Here is a 7500-nt window from a genome sequence, read left to right on the forward strand (position 1 = left end):
GGTCGTCTCACGGCACTGCTTAGTAAATGATGCAAGGCCACATATAGATGATTTATGCGAATGTCCCTATACGTGCTGTAAGACTGGGCACACAACGTGAATCGCACGTCAGCCAGACACTCGAACATGCACCACTCTCGGCCTGCAACGGAGACACACAATACGTAAACATCTGGAATGCGACAATGTCGAGTGCATCCTCTCTGCGACATTGCACCGTCGACACTATGATAACCAGAGCAGTAGGTCCACCTATAAAAGCACAATACCCCACTCCTCCGACAACTACCATTGCTCAGATAAACCAACACACATCCTACACAGAGGGGCACCAAATATCACCCCCCGCCCTCGTGTTATACCACATGAAAAATTGCAGAAGTGAGAGACACAGACCCGCCAGCCTCTTGCTACAAGCATCGAACCGACGTGACGTATCTGACGGTGACTCAGGCATCCGCGTACTGCCACCACTATCCACCCCCCCCCCCCCCTCTCTCTGCCCCCTTCCCACACAATACCAAATGTAACCAACTTTATCGCTTAACCTAACTGTGGCTGTACCACATTATCGCTTAACCTAACTGTGGCTGTACCACATTATCGCTTAACCTAACTGTGGCTGTACCACATTATCGCTTAACCTAACTGTGGCTGTACCACATTATCGCTTAACCTAACTGTGGCTGTACCACATTATCGCTTAACCTAACTGTGGCTGTACCACATTATCGCTTAACCTAACTGTGGCTGTACCACATTATCGCTTAACCTAACTGTGGCTGTACCACATTATCGCTTAACCTAACTGTGGCTGTACCACATTATCGCTTAACCTAACTGTGGCTGTACCACATTATCGCTTAACCTAACTGTGGCTGTACCACATTATCGCTTAACCTAACTGTGGCTGTACCACATTATCGCTTAACCTAACTGTGGCTGTACCACATTATCGCTTAACCTAACTGTGGCTGTACCACATTATCGCTTAACCTAACTGTGGCTGTACCACATTATCGCTTAACCTAACTGTGGCTGTACCACATTATCGCTTAACCTAACTGTGGCTGTACCACATTATCGCTTAACCTAACTCTGGTTGTACCACATTATCCCTTAACCTAACTCAAGTTGTCCCTTAACCTAACTCAAGTTGTCCCTTAACCTAACTCAAGTTGTCCCTTAACCTAACTCAAGTTGTCCCTTAACCTAACTCAAGTTGTCCCTTAACCTAACTCAAGTTGTCCCTTAACCTAACTCAAGTTGTCCCTTAACCTAACTCAAGTTGTCCCTTAACCTAACTCAAGTTGTCCCTTAACCTAACTCAAGTTGTCCCTTAACCTAACTCAAGTTGTCCCTTAACCTAACTCAAGTTGTCCCTTAACCTAACTCAAGTTGTCCCTTAACCTAACTCAAGTTGTCCCTTAACCTAACTCAAGTTGACCCTTAACCTAACTCAAGTTGTCCCTTAACCTAACTCAAGTTGTCCCTTAACCTAACTCAAGTTGACCCTTAACCTAACTCAAGTTGTCCCTTAACCTAACTCAAGTTGTCCCTTAACCTAACTCAAGTTGTCCCTTAACCTAACTCAAGTTGTCCCTTAACCTAACTCAAGTTGTCCCTTAACCTAACTCAAGTTGTCCCTTAACCTAACTCAAGTTGTCCCTTAACCTAACTCAAGTTGTCCCTTAACCTAACCCACGTTGTCCCTTAACCTAACCCACGTTGTCCCTTAACCTAACCCACGTTGTCCCTTAACCTAACCCACGTTGTCCCTTAACCTAACCCACGTTGTCCCTTAACCTAACCCACGTTGTCCCTTAACCTAACCCACGTTGTCCCTTAACCTAACCCACGTTGTCCCTTAACCTAACCCACGTTGTCCCTTAACCTAACCCACGTTGTCCCTTAACCTAACCCACGTTGTCCCTTTGCCTAACATAGTTCACTGCTCGGAATCTCTGGTGTCGTTGTTATCCTCATGTAGATGTCTTGCGAGTGTTGCTTACTTTCCACATATTCCCGCTATCCACTGTCAATTGTACTGCAATAGGACTATATCGCCGCCCCCCCCCCCCCCTCTGTCCCCCTCTTTGTGTCTCTGTCCTCTCAAGCTGGTCGGTCTGGCGTTTGAGTGTTAAATGAGCCTCGCAGCTGTTCAGTTGCATTCAGATGTCGACGCCCTCAGTGTACGTCGTGGTATGGTCTGTGTCCATTGTCCGCTGATGTCGTACGCGTAACCCACACGCTGTACCGATCATCGGTCGTTACGTACAGAGTGAAGTAGTGTGATACGTGTGACCGTACGCTGGCTGTGCCCAACGGTGTCGAATCTCAATTTCCATATGTTGTGCTCGATGCTACTTGTCTCGTCTCCCAATAACAGCTAGGTTGCACTGTGGTACGCCGTAGAGGCGTGTGGGAGGAACGTACGAACGCATTGTATGTCACCCTGGGTCGCTGGGGGTGGTGGTGCGGTGAGTCAGGTCAGGTCAGGTCAGGTCAGGTCAGGTCAGCGTGAGCCGTCTGATGTAGTGACGCGTGTATTCCGACTTTGTCGTATTGCCTCACACAAAGTGCTACCCTGGTGGACCGCGTTCCATATCTGGGACATGCCGCAGATGCCGGTTGACAGTGGATCGCGGAAGGGACATCGCATACGTGCGCGGGCCACCTTCCACGTGTTCTCTTCTGCACATGTCGCAGTGTGTATGTGGTCTGATGTAGCGTGTCGTGACACATGACATCCTGGCATGCAAGAATTGTTGAATTCGCAAATGTAGGTGGACATCTACGTTTACTGCCCAAGATACGCAAATGAACTGGAAATCCGTTGTTGAGCGGTTGTTCACGCTGGAGGTGAATCTGTGATGGCGACGATCGGTACAGCTATTAACCGGTTGTTTCAGCGGTACCCGCCACATCCACACACGTGACTAGGTCCATGTGGGTATGAAGCGATACGCGGCGGTGGCTTGGTGGGACTGTTCCCGGCCGGTGAAGGGGGGCCGCCCGGCGTGTTGGCCGCGCGCTGCGTGGGCGCACGCGCAACAGGCGGCTGGTGGGGGGCGCCGAGTGGCAGGAGCGCCAGCCGACGGGCCCGGCAGGCGGTGCAGCTACGCTGCGGCGCACCCTGCACGCGGCGCCTGGCGGCCAAAGTTGGTTCAGCCGAGCCCGGTGCGAAGCGCGGTGGACATCTGCAGTGTGCTGGTCTGATTGAGGACTGTGTGCGTTGAGGATGCGCCGCCGCCTGGCACTCGGCGCCGCGACGCCGTCTGCTGCTCGGTCGCCCCAGCGGTTCTCGCAGGTGGTTTGTATCGCAGTTGTGCGGACGTGTTGGCGCGTGCGCTGTGCTGGGAGAGTTCGCTTCTGCACCCAAGTGGGGCTTTGCCCTTGTGTGGCGCTGGCGTTGGAGCTGCCGGTCACCATAGGTGGCGCGTGTTGTCTCCCGCCGGCAATGCCACGACAGCACGCTCCCGGGCCTCTGTCGGCAGCGGCAAGCTCAGTTGGGAGCAAGGGTGTTCGCACTAAAACCGTCTACTCGCCTAACTCCGGGCGATTGCGCCTCTCTCGAAACCGACCAAGTACCTAGGACGGCGCTGCGCGCCGCCGGGACCTGAGAGGGTTTCGAGGTGTATCGTGCAGGGGAGCTCGGCCTCCTCCTGTTTGCAGAATAATTGAGCGGACGCTTGCGTGTTCGCGCGGGCCCCCGGGACACACTCCCGGGCGGCCGGCTGCTCAGCTCTAGTTGACGCAGCTCCCTGGTTGATCCTGCCAGTAGTCATATGCTTGTCTCAAAGATTAAGCCATGCATGTCTCAGTACAAGCCGCATTAAGGTGAAACCGCGAATGGCTCATTAAATCAGTTATGGTTCCTTAGATCGTACCCACGTTACTTGGATAACTGTGGTAATTCTAGAGCTAATACATGCAAACAGAGTCCCGACCAGAGCTGGAAGGGACGCTTTTATTAGATCAAAACCAATCGGATTGGCTTGTCTGGTCCGTTTGCCTTGGTGACTCTGAATAACTTTGGGCTGATCGCACGGTCCTCGTACCGGCGACGCATCTTTCAAATGTCTGCCTTATCAACTGTCGATGGTAGGTTCTGCGCCTACCATGGTTGTAACGGGTAACGGGGAATCAGGGTTCGATTCCGGAGAGGGAGCCTGAGAAACGGCTACCACATCCAAGGAAGGCAGCAGGCGCGCAAATTACCCACTCCCGGCACGGGGAGGTAGTGACGAAAAATAACGATACGGGACTCATCCGAGGCCCCGTAATCGGAATGAGTACACTTTAAATCCTTTAACGAGTATCTATTGGAGGGCAAGTCTGGTGCCAGCAGCCGCGGTAATTCCAGCTCCAATAGCGTATATTAAAGTTGTTGCGGTTAAAAAGCTCGTAGTTGGATTTGTGTCCCACGCTGTTGGTTCACCGCCCGTCGGTGTTTAACTGGCATGTATCGTGGGACGTCCTGCCGGTGGGGCGAGCCGAAGGGGTGCTTTCGCGTCCCGAGGCGGACCCCGTTTAAATCCTACCAGGGTGCTCTTTGTTGAGTGTCTCGGTGGGCCGGCACGTTTACTTTGAACAAATTAGAGTGCTTAAAGCAGGCAAGCCCGCCTGAATACTGTGTGCATGGAATAATGGAATAGGACCTCGGTTCTATTTTGTTGGTTTTCGGAACCCGAGGTAATGATTAATAGGGACAGGCGGGGGCATTCGTATTGCGACGTTAGAGGTGAAATTCTTGGATCGTCGCAAGACGAACAGAAGCGAAAGCATTTGCCAAGTATGTTTTCATTAATCAAGAACGAAAGTTAGAGGTTCGAAGGCGATCAGATACCGCCCTAGTTCTAACCATAAACGATGCCAGCCAGCGATCCGCCGCAGTTCCTCCGATGACTCGGCGGGCAGCCTCCGGGAAACCAAAGCTTTTGGGTTCCGGGGGAAGTATGGTTGCAAAGCTGAAACTTAAAGGAATTGACGGAAGGGCACCACCAGGAGTGGAGCCTGCGGCTTAATTTGACTCAACACGGGAAACCTCACCAGGCCCGGACACCGGAAGGATTGACAGATTGATAGCTCTTTCTTGATTCGGTGGGTGGTGGTGCATGGCCGTTCTTAGTTGGTGGAGCGATTTGTCTGGTTAATTCCGATAACGAACGAGACTCTAGCCTGCTAACTAGTCGCGTGACATCCTTCGTGCTGTCAGCGATTACTTTTCTTCTTAGAGGGACAGGCGGCTTCTAGCCGCACGAGATTGAGCAATAACAGGTCTGTGATGCCCTTAGATGTTCTGGGCCGCACGCGCGCTACACTGAAGGAATCAGCGTGTCTTCCTAGGCCGAAAGGTCGGGGTAACCCGCTGAACCTCCTTCGTGCTAGGGATTGGGGCTTGCAATTGTTCCCCATGAACGAGGAATTCCCAGTAAGCGCGAGTCATAAGCTCGCGTTGATTACGTCCCTGCCCTTTGTACACACCGCCCGTCGCTACTACCGATTGAATGATTTAGTGAGGTCTTCGGACTGGTACGCGGCATCGACTCTGTCGTTGCCGATGCTACCGGAAAGATGACCAAACTTGATCATTTAGAGGAAGTAAAAGTCGTAACAAGGTTTCCGTAGGTGAACCTGCGGAAGGATCATTACCGACTAGACTGCATGTCTTTCGATGTGCGTGTCGTGTCGCGCAAGACGCTACCTGTACGGCAGTGGCCGTGCGCCGCGTGCGGAACCACGCGTGCCTCTCAAAACTAGCGGAAGTGTTGTTGTTGTGTGGTACGAGCGCTGAAGCTCTGGAGCGGCTGGCCTGCGGTACCTGGCGCCTGGCGCCGGTTTTGAATGACGTTCGCCCGAGTGCCTGTCCGCTCCGGTGTGGAGCCGTACGACGCCCATCGGCTGTGAGGCCGTTGGACACAAAAAAATAGTGGAACAGGGGCCGTCAGACGCCTCAGTCCCGCAAATGCTACTGTCTTGAAAGAGACAGTGGGAGACTGAAAAGGAAAAGATCACCCAGGACGGTGGATCACTCGGCTCGTGGGTCGATGAAGAACGCAGCAAATTGCGCGTCGACATGTGAACTGCAGGACACATGAACATCGACGTTTCGAACGCACATTGCGGTCCATGGATTCCGTTCCCGGGCCACGTCTGGCTGAGGGTCGGCTACGTATACTGAAGCGCGCGGCGTTTGTCCCGCTTCGGAGACGTGGGAGTGTCGTGGTCGCCTGTGTGGCCGGCCGCGTCTCCTTAAACGTGCGATGCGCGCCCGTCGCCTGGCGGTTCGCATACCGGTACTTTCTCGGTAGCGTGCACAGCCGGCTGGCGGTGTGGCGTGCGACACCTCGTACAACGACCTCAGAGCAGGCGAGACTACCCGCTGAATTTAAGCATATTACTAAGCGGAGGAAAAGAAACTAACAAGGATTCCCCCAGTAGCGGCGAGCGAACAGGGAAGAGTCCAGCACCGAACCCCGCAGGCTGCCGCCTGTCGTGGCATGTGGTGTTTGGGAGGGTCCACTACCCCGACGCCTCGCGCCGAGCCCAAGTCCAACTTGAATGAGGCCACGGCCCGTAGAGGGTGCCAGGCCCGTAGCGGCCGGTGCGAGCGTCGGCGGGACCTCTCCTTCGAGTCGGGTTGCTTGAGAGTGCAGCTCCAAGTGGGTGGTAAACTCCATCTGAGACTAAATATGACCACGAGACCGATAGCGAACAAGTACCGTGAGGGAAAGTTGAAAAGAACTTTGAAGAGAGAGTTCAAAAGTACGTGAAACCGTTCTGGGGTAAACGTGAGAAGTCCGAAAGGTCGAACGGGTGAGATTCACGCCCATCCGGCCACTGGCCCCCGCCCTCGGCAGATGGGGCCGGCCGCCCGCGCGGAGCAATCCGCGGCGGGGTCGTGTCCGGTTGCCTTTCCACTCGCCGCGGGGTGGGGCCGTTCCGGTGTGCGGTGGGCCGCACTTCTCCCCTAGTAGGACGTCGCGACCCGCTGGGTGCCGGCCTACGGCCCGGGTGCGCAGCCTGTCCTTCCGCGGGCCTCGGTTCGCGTCTGTTGGGCAGAGCCCCGGTGTCCTGGCTGGCTGCTCGGCGGTATATCTGGAGGAGTCGATTCGCCCCTTTGGGCGCTCGGGCTCCCGGCAAGCGCGCGCGGTTCTTCCCGGATGACGGACCTACCTGGCCCGGCCCCGGACCCGCGCCGCTGTTGGCTCGGGATGCTCTCGGGCGGAATAATCGCTCCCGTCAGCGGCGCTTCAGCTTTGGACAATTTCACGACCCGTCTTGAAACACGGACCAAGGAGTCTAACATGTGCGCGAGTCATTGGGCTGTACGAAACCTAAAGGCGTAATGAAAGTGAAGGTCTCGCCTTGCGCGGGCCGAGGGAGGATGGGGCTTCCCCGCCCTTCACGGGGCGGCGGCCTCCGCACTCCCGGGGCGTCTCGTCCTCATTGCGAGGTGAGGCGCACCTAGAGCGTACACGTTGGGACCCGAAAGAT

At 54.6% G+C, this 7500-nt stretch overlaps 3 non-coding genes across 3 annotated transcripts in view; all 3 read left to right on the forward strand.

Moving 5' to 3' along the window:
- Positions 1-3761: 3761 nt before the first annotated feature.
- On the forward strand, positions 3762-5654 carry LOC126317870 (small subunit ribosomal RNA). Its single transcript, XR_007556980.1, has one exon. It is a non-coding gene; the product is annotated as a small subunit ribosomal RNA (ribosomal RNA).
- Positions 5655-6015: 361 nt separating this feature from the next.
- Positions 6016-6170, forward strand: LOC126317991 (5.8S ribosomal RNA). The gene has a single exon (XR_007557082.1). It is a non-coding gene; the product is annotated as a 5.8S ribosomal RNA (ribosomal RNA).
- A 188-nt stretch (positions 6171-6358) lies between these two features.
- Positions 6359-7500, forward strand: part of LOC126317911 (large subunit ribosomal RNA) — a 4222-nt gene continuing 3080 nt past the window's right edge. Inside the window, exon 1 of the ribosomal RNA XR_007557017.1 lies at positions 6359-7500. This exon is cut by the window's right edge and continues 3080 nt beyond it. This is a non-coding gene — a ribosomal RNA (large subunit ribosomal RNA).

Source organism: Schistocerca gregaria, unplaced genomic scaffold, assembly GCF_023897955.1.
Source record: "Schistocerca gregaria isolate iqSchGreg1 unplaced genomic scaffold, iqSchGreg1.2 ptg000649l, whole genome shotgun sequence".
Classification (NCBI taxonomy): Eukaryota; Metazoa; Arthropoda; class Insecta; order Orthoptera; family Acrididae; genus Schistocerca; species Schistocerca gregaria.